At 45.1% G+C, this 9510-nt stretch overlaps 1 non-coding gene across 1 annotated transcript; it reads right to left on the bottom strand.

The window, feature by feature from the left end:
* Positions 1 to 8977: 8977 nt before the first annotated feature.
* LOC114816656 lies at positions 8978 to 9115 on the bottom strand. Its single transcript, XR_003764452.1, has one exon. It is a non-coding gene; the product is annotated as a small nucleolar RNA SNORA7 (small nucleolar RNA).
* Between the last annotated feature and the right edge of the window lie 395 nt (positions 9116 to 9510).

Here is a 9510-nt window from a genome sequence, read left to right as displayed (position 1 = left end):
CTTGAGTCTGAGCCCCCTAATCATTTATGCAGCCATTCAATCCCCTGCCTACACGGCACCTGTAGACGTAGCTCTATCCCTGGTTCCTTCCTCGATTGGTAATTTCTATTAATGCCTGTCACTCTTGCTAAATTAGGTGGTCCTTGGGGGCAGGGATTATTTTTCCTTACTCTACTGTGCTCTCGCAAATGCTTAGTGCAATGTTCTGCTCAGGGTCAGTAAATAGCATTGACTGATCGAGTTGACAGAGAGCTGTTTGGAACTGATGGCTAGCACATCGCCAGGCAACAGGCCCATTTAGGACACTCCTTCCCCTTCCAGTCAATCCATCAGGGGCATTTATTCCGGCTCTGCCACTTGTCTGGTAGCGTGACGCTGGGCAAGTCACTTCATTTCTCTGTCCTCGGCTACCTCATCTGTAAAATGGAGATTTAGACTGTGATCCTCATGTGGGACATGGAGGGCGACCAGACTGATTGCCTTGTACCTACCCCAGCGCGTAGTACAGTGCCAGACATACTAAGCACTTAACAGATACTATGAAAAGCAAACAAAAATTTGCCAGCTCATGGACTTTTGCCTTTAAAGCTGTCCATCACCCTGTCCCCCTCCTACTTCACTTCACTTCTCTCCTTGAGAAGCAGCGTGGCTTAGTGGAAAGAGCAAGAGCTTGGGAGTCAGAGGTCCTGGGTTCTAATTTCGGCTCTGCCACTAATCAGCTGTGTGACTTTGGGCAAGTCACTTAACTTCTTTGTGCCTCAGTTACCTCATCTGTAAAAAGGGGATGAAGACTGTGAGCCCCACGTGGGACAATCTGATTATGTTGTATCTACCCCAGTGCTTAAAGCAGTGCTTGGCACATAGTACGTGCCTAACAAGTACCATTATTTTTATTATTATTCTACTACCAAACCCGCACACTTCACTCTTTTAGTGCTAACCTTCTCTCTGTACCTCAGTTTGACTTGTGTCACCGCCACGCTCGTGCCTATGTCCTGCCTCTGGCCTGGAATGCCGTCCCTCCTCTAATCCAACTCTCTCCACCCCTTCAATGCCTTATTGAAGGCCCATCTCCTCCAAGAGGCCTTCCCAGACTAAGCCCCGCTTTTCCTCATCTTCCACTCCCTTCTGCATCGCCCTAATTTGTTCCCTTTACTCTCCCCCCTTCCCGGCTCCACGGCATTTTTGTATATTATCTGTCATTTTATTTATTTCTATTGATGTCTGTCTCCCCCACTTCTAGACTGTAAGCTCACTGTAGGCAGGGAATGTCACCGTTTATTGTTTGCACTTTCTCAAGCACTTAGTCTAGTGCTTTACACACAGTAAGAGCTCAATAAATACAATTGAATGAATGAATGAATGAAGGACTTGAGTGAGTCCAGACGCTCCTCCTGACCCCCTCGTTCCGGAAAAGAATCAGCCTAAGCCAAGGGCCTGCTATGCCTGGGAGGGAATGTGGGAACAAAGAATCTTCCAGCATGTGCATAGCCTTTTTTTCCCTCATCGGTAGCTAATGAAGCAGTGCAGCCTAACGGAAAGAGCTTGTGATTGAGAGTTTGCAAAACAGGGTTCTAATCCTTGCTCCGCCATTTCCTATTTATTCATATAAATGTCTGTCTCTCCCTGTCTCCTGTAAAGTCGTTACGGGAAGGGAACACGTCTGCTAATTCTGTTATATAATAATAATGATAATTAAAATAATGGTATTTGTTAAGCACTGACTATGTGCCAAGCATTATTCTAAGCCCTGGGATAGATACAAGGTAATCATATTGTCCCACGTGGGGCTCACAGTCTCAATTCCCACTTTCTAGATGAAGAAACTGAGGCACAGAGAAGTTAAGTGGCTTGCCCAAGGTCACACAGCAGGCAAGTGGTGGAGCAGAGATTTGAACCCAGGTCCTCTGACTTCCTAGCCCGTGTTCTTTCCGCTAAGTACTCACCCAAGTGCTCAGTACGGTGCTCTGCACATAGTAAGCGCTCAATAAACATGACGGATTGATTGATTGTTTCCCTGCTGGATGACCTTGGGTAATCCATCAGATCACTGGTATTAACTGAACACTTACTCTGTGCAGAGCACTCTGCTAAGTGCTTGGGAGAAGCGGTGTGGTCTAATGGAAAGAACATGGGTTCTAATTGCACCTCGTCCACTTGTCTCCCACGTGACCTTGCTTCTTTGGACCTCAGTTCCCTCCTCTGTAAAATGGATATGCAATACCTCTTCTCCCTCCTACTTAGACTGTGAGCTGCATGTGGGACCTGATAATCTTGTATCTACTCCAGTGCTTAGCACATAGTAGGCACTTAAAATACCATAATAATAATTATTGTTACAGTACAATGGAGTCGGCGAAGAGCTTACAGTCTACAGGGGGAGACAGACATTAAAATGAATTATGGCTATATACATAAGTGCTGTGGCAAGTCACTTAGGTCACTCATTATTAAGTCACTCATTATTATGAAAAGGAATAATGAGCCTCTATCTATTGAGATGTTTCAAATTGGATAGTTCCTGTGCGTTTAGAGAGATAGAGCTCAATATACGTTTCTTCTGTAAGGTCGGAGAGAGGGTGATCTGCTCGGGCCGGTTTGAAGTGATGCCTCCTTAAACATAGGAGCGATTTTCGCAAACTCTCTAAGGGTCTTTAGACATCCGCATCCAAGTCCACAATGTACCCCTTTTGAACTAACAAACACACACGTAATATTTACGTTTTCTATATCCTCAAATAATTTACGGTACTCGCATTAGCAGGAATAATGAAAATACATATTCAGGATTGATTTCTAGAAGAGGAAATGCATTTTAAGAAATGATATCTCTATCGTCGCGTAGCATTTAACAAGGCAGCGAAATTGATGAAAAAATGAGACTGATTCAAAAGTTAATTTAGAACTTGGAATCCAACAGGATTGAGAGTTCAAGGGTGGTTTCAGTGGCTGAATGACACTTTTCTGCTTAATAGGATTGGGAATATCATCGGTCGGTAACACAGAGTTCGTTGCCGGGATGAATATAACCCCTTTCAAGGTCAACTTTGCTCGAATTATGGAAATCCCTCTGAGCTGCTCTGGGTGAGGCCTTCCAGTCAGAAGATTGCTGAGTTCAGCTTTACTGGGGTGTGAACCGTGAAAGAGAAACTACCTCCACATAAAGATTAGAAAAAGGCACAAAATATGAAAAAAAAAGAAGCAAAGCCACCGCATGCCCTTCTTCCTCAAGAATTAAGATAGAACAGCCAGCCAAGTGGAGTGAGCAGATCCAGACAACCATTACAGACTTTTTCCAGAGCAAAGAGATGCAGCGCAGCCTGGTGGAAAGATCCAGAGGACCTGGGTTCTAATCCCGACGCTACCATTTGCCTGCAGCCCGATCTTGGGCAAGTCACTTTACTTCTCTCTGCCTCAGTTTTCTCATCTGCAAGATGGGGATCCGATCCTGTTCTCAATCCTGCTCTGTGAGCCTCATATGGGACGGGGACTGCGTCTCCTATAGGACTGTGTTTCTTCCGGCATTTGATACAGTGCATGGCACATTGTCAGTGCTTCATAAGTACGACTATTATTAAGAGGGACCATATCTGTAATTTACTTATTTCTATTAACGTCTGCCTCCCACTCTAGGCTGGAAGCTTGTCATGGGCAGGGAATGTGTGCTTATTGTTGTGTTGTATTCTCCCAAGCACTTAGTACAGTGGTCTGCATGCAGTAAGCGTTCAGTAAATATAATTGATGGACTGACTAAAAGGGGGATGGTCACTTTCCAGGAGAGGAGGATGAGATAATGGACTCCATTTCTCCTTCCTCTCTCCCCGGTCATCACTGGTCCCTATAAGTCCTGCCTCAAGAGAGAGTTGCTGTGATAGCTTCTCCCTTTTCCACGTGCACTCATTCATTCAATCATATTTGTCGAGCGCTTATTGTATGCAGAGCACGTGTGGCTTAGTTGAAAGAAGCTGGGCTTGGGAGTCAGAGGTCGGGGGTTCTAATCCCGGATCCGCCACTTATCAGTGTGTGACTTTGGGCAAGTCACTTCACTTCTCTGCGCCTCAGTTACCTCATCTGTAAAATGGGGATTAAGTCTGTGAGCCCCACGTGGGACAACCTGATCACCCTGTATCCCCCCAGTGCTTAGAACAGTGCTTTGCACATAGTAAGTGCTTAACAAATACCATCATTATTATTTATTATTATTACTCCCCAGATCATCTCTCTGAATCATGTTTCAGCACGCATATGTTTCCATACCTCACAAACCTCCAACGGTTACTCATTTCCCTTCTCCTTCCTCAACACTGGCTTCAAGGCTTTCTCTCCCCTAGCTATTTCCTTTTTAAATATCAGTTGTCTTAACCCACTATTCTCTAGCTTGCACTCTTTACTTCTCCCAAACTAATCCTTTTCTGTTCCTTACTCTTCCCTCTCCTGCCTTTGATCCCTTGTTAATACTCTTCCCCGGCCTGTAACTCCCTCTTCTATAATAATAATAATGATAGTATTTGTTAAGCTTTTACTATGTGCTAAGCGCTGGGGAGGATACAAGCAAATTGAGTTGGACGTACTCCCGCTTCCATTTGGAACTCACAGTCTCCATCTCCATTTTACAGATGAAGTAACTGAGGCACAGAGAAGTTAAGTGACTTGCCCGAGGTCACACAGCAGGAAAGTGGCAGAGCTGGGATTAGAACCCATGACCTTCTGACTCCCAGGTATGTGCTCTATCCACTACACCATGCTGCTTCAATGGCTCAGTGGAAAGAGCCCGGGCTTTGGAGTCAGAGGTCATGAGTTCGAATCCCAGCTCTGCCACTTGTCAGCTGTGTGACTGTGGGCAAGTCACTTCACTTCTCTGTGCCTCAGTTACCCCATCTGTAAAATGGGGATTAAGACTGTGAGCCCCACGTGGGACAACCTGATGACCCTGAATCTACCCCAGCGCTTAGAACAGTGCTCTGCACATAGTAAGCGCTTAACGAATACCAACATTATCAATTCTACCGGACCAAAACTCTTCCCCAACTTCAAAGATCCCCCAAAATCCTACCCTCTCCAGGAAGGAGTGCCTATTTTCCATCATCCCCGCCCATGTTATCCCAAAACCCATCACTTTTAACAACTGAGAAGCAGTATGGCCTATTGGATAGAGCACAGGCCTGGGAGTCAGAAAGACTTGGATTTGAACCCTGGCTCTGCTGCTTTTCTGCTGTGTGACCTCGGACGAGTCACTTCTCTGTGCCTCAGTTATCTCATATGTAAAATGGGGATTAATTCTGTGATCCCCATGGTGGATGAGTACTGTGTCCGACCTGGTTAGTTTGTATAAACCCCAGTGCTTAGTACAGTGCCGGACACAAAGGAAGTGCTTAATACCATAAAAAAAAATTGCGTACATGTAATTAACCCTCACACGTACGTTTAGGGCGATCTACCTATTTTACGTATTTATTCAGGTATTCGTCTTTATGTAGTCTGTCTTCTTCCAGTTGTTTATCCTTTTAGATCTACTACGGTATTTGTAAATATCTTGCCTACTCTTTCTGTCCCATTACTGTAAGCTCCTTGAGGACAGGAATTGTGTCTTTATGCCTATGGCGTGCTTCTGAATGGTGAATATGGTGTTTACACATTATAAACGCTCAGTAAATACAGCCAGTTCTCTTATAATATGGGTTTTCTCTCTACGTTTTGGTTAGAACACTGTTAGGTTATTAGGGATAAGCAGATTGGACACAGTCCCTCTCCCACATGAACCTACAGTCTAAGAAGGAGGGAGGAGCCTAAGAAGGAATCCCCTCTATACTGTAAGGTCGTGGTGGGCAGGGAATGTGTCTACCAACTCTATTATATTATACTCTCCCAAGCGCTTAGCACAGTGTCAGTCGATGATATTTATTGAGCACTTACTGTAAACAGAGCACTGTACCAAGACCTTGGGAGGGGACAATATAATAGACACAGTCCCTGCCCACAATGAGCTTAAAGTCTAGAGGGGGAGACAGACATTACTATTAAATTTATACATAGTGCTGTGGGACTGGGAAGGGGGATGGATAAAAAGGAGCAAGTCATGGGAGTGGGAGTGTTGTGCACAAGGTAAGTGTTAAAAAAGTATGATTGATTGACTGATAGGTATTTTACCCCCATTTTACATATGAGGAATTCATTCATTCATTCATTCAATAGTATTTATTGAGCGCTTACTATGTGCAGAGCACTGTACTAAGCGCTTGGGATGAACAAGTCGGCAACAGATAGAGACAGTCCCTGCCGTTTGACGGGCTTACAGTCTAGTCGGGGGAGACGGACAGACAAGAACAATGGCACTAAACAGCGTCAAGGGGAAGAACATCTCGTAAATCTGATGCACGGAACAGTTATGGTACTCATCCAACATCTTATGCAGGTGAGTGTTGGAAGTGGGATCAGCTAATAAAAATAATAATAATTGTAGAATCTATTAAGAGCTTACTACATGCCAAACACTGTACTAAGCTCCGGGGTGGATCCAAGCAGATCAGGTTGAACACAGTCCCTGCCCCAAAGGGGTTCACAGTCTCCACCTCCATTTTCCAGATGAGGTAACTGAGGCCCGGACAAGTGAAGTGACTTGCCCAAGGTCACCCAGCAGACAAGTGGCAGAGCCGGGATTAGAACCCATGACCTTCTGACTCCCAAGCCTGTGCTCTAGCCACTAGATCCCAGATCTAGCTCCTGACTCCCAGCCCCGTGCTCAGTAGCATCATTTGGCAAAAGGAAGAGCAGCAAAAATTGCCTGTAACTGCAGGCCTCTCAGCTGCAGAAGGGGTCACGTTCAGCTGTACTTTTGAAAATCTGCCATTTCAGCAGGCCGGAAGAAAAACAGTCATTTATGCTCACTGAGGTCTTTCAGCCTGGTGCAAAAGGACACCGAAAGAAACTATTCACACCCACCCCTGCAGAACAAAAGCAGAGGATTTTATGAAGGCTTGCTTCTTTGCTCAGGAGGGCCAAGTGACGCAGTTGACAGAGAATGAGTCTGGGAGTCGGAACCTGAGTTCTAATCCTTTGAGTTGAGCCTGTCGTCGGACCTCAGGAAAGGCATAAACCGCTTTATGCCTCGGACTCCTCGTCTTTAAAACTGAGAAAATACCTTGTCTCTTCTTAGTAGTAATAGAATTTATGGTGTGGGGAGAACTGTTCTAAGCGCTGGGAAAGAGTGTACAGGTGGGAATTAAATACGCACCCTGTCCCTCGAGGGGCTCCCACTTTTAGGCATGTGACAGCACCTTGGCTCTTCACTTTATTGTACATTCCCCAGCCCTTAGTACAGCGCTCTGCACACAGTAAGTGCTCAATAAATACTAATGATTGATTTAAAAGTCTAATTCCTTTTTCCGTGTCATAGATCCCTTCCTCTGCTAAACTTGCTCTTCTCTTCCACTCCTTTAATGCTACCTTCAACCTCTCATTCTCCTCAGCCTTCAAACATACACAAGTCTCTCATTACTAAGAAAACCTTCCCCTTTATCCAACTGCACCCTCCCCAAATTGTGGCATCTCCCTCCTCTCATGTCTGTCCAAACTCTTGAGGTGTGTTTTTTTAAATTATTTTATAGTATTTAAGAGTCCTTAATGGTATGGTATTTAAGAGAGACAATTTTTCTCTCCTGGGATCGATAATCAATAATAAAGGAAATAGTAGCCAAGAAATACGCCCAAGATTAATGTTAGGAAGACTTGTTATGAAGAGTCTGGAAAAGGTCATGGAACGTACTGATGTAACGATTGCCACAAAAATACAAATTGTCAACTCTGTGGTGTTTCCAGCGACAATGTATGGATCCAAAAGCTGGACAGTGAAAAAACAGGATAGAAAGAACATCGATTCTTTTGAAATGTGGTGTTGGAGAAGGCTTTTGCAAATACCATGGATTGCCCGAAAGACAGACAAATGGATTTGAGAGCAAATTAAACCGAAGTGCTCTTTGGAAGGCCAAATGACTCGACTTAGCATATTTTGGACACATCATCGGGGGGACTAATTCTCTGGAGAAGAGACTAATGCTAGGAAGAGTCCAGGGAAAATGTGGAAGAGGAATAGAGACCATAACAACGATGTGCAGATAATGACAGAGGACAGGATGTTCCGGAGAAACTATATCCATAGAGTAGCTGTGAATCGGAAATTACGGCACTTAATAATAATTTAAGAGCCTACTGTGTGCCAGACGCTATACTAAGCACTGGGAAAGACACAAGTTAATCAGGTTGGGCATGGTCCCTGTCCTGGATGGGGCTCACAGATGAGGTAACTGAGGCCCAGAGAAGGTAAGCAACTTGTCTAAGGTCACACAGCAGGCAAGTAGTGGAGGTGGGATTGGAATCCAGGTCCTTCTGACTCCCAGGTCCGTGCTCTAGTCAGTCAGCCCGTCGGATTTATTGAGCATCAACTGTGTGCAGAGCACTGTACCAAGGGCTTGGGAGAATATATATAACAATAAACAGACACATTCCCTGCTCACAAGGAGCTTACAGTCTAGCAGGGGAAACAGACATTATTATAAAGAAATGAATTTCAGATATGTACGTAAGTGCCGTGAGGCTTGGAGGGGGAATTGTCATCACTTTCTACGGCCGACATGTCTCTACGTTCTGCCTTCACCTTCCTCCTCACCATCTCTCTGGCTCTTCATTGTCCCTTCAACCTCTAACTGTTGCTGCTCCACTAGACTCTGTCCTCAGGCCGTCTACTCTCCTTGTTCTCTGCTGTCTTAGACTGTCGAGTCATCTCCGACCCATAGCGACGCCAAGGACACATCTCTCCTGGAATGCCCCACCTCCATCTGCAATCGTTCCTGTAGTAGATCCATAGAGCTTTCTTGGTCAAAATTCAGAAGTGGTTTACCAATGCCTCCTTCCGTGCCCTAAACTCCAGTCTCCACCCTTGACTGTCTCCCGTGCTGCCGCTGCCCAGCACAGGGAAGTTTTGACTTTTAGCAGATTGTCCTCCACTGGCTAGCCACTGCCCAAGCTAGCAGTGGAATGGACAGGCCGCTGCCTGACTCTCCCTCCCGTAGCCGAGACTGGTAGAGGAATGGAAACTCTCCAGGTGCCACCCTGAGAGGGGATCTACTCTCCTTGCTCCACCCTAATTTCTCAGGAGGCTTCCATGCACACTCCCCGCTAACTCAGGGGATCTTAGAGGATCTTCGAGAGGGGATCTTGAGGCCCTCAAGGGGATCTTCAGAAAGATATCATGATCATGTTCCCTGGGTGAAAAAATACAAAACTAGCTCCCTCACCCCCTTAGTAACGCATAATAGACTCTATTACAGAGGATGGTATAAAGGAAGTCTCCTGGGGCAAATTGCCCCAATTTATGGATTTCCTGATTGGGGAGAGAGAGTTCATAAAATGGGAACATATTTTTGGATTAATAAAAATTATTTTAGAAATTAAAAGCAAGAACTTTAATTGTATTGTAACACATCCCAAGAGTACAAGATCTGGAAATTCAGAAGG

The sequence above is a fragment of the Ornithorhynchus anatinus genome, chromosome 1 (genome assembly GCF_004115215.2).
Source record: "Ornithorhynchus anatinus isolate Pmale09 chromosome 1, mOrnAna1.pri.v4, whole genome shotgun sequence".
Taxonomy (NCBI): domain Eukaryota; kingdom Metazoa; phylum Chordata; class Mammalia; order Monotremata; family Ornithorhynchidae; genus Ornithorhynchus; species Ornithorhynchus anatinus.
This window is presented reverse-complemented; position numbering and strand designations above follow the sequence as displayed.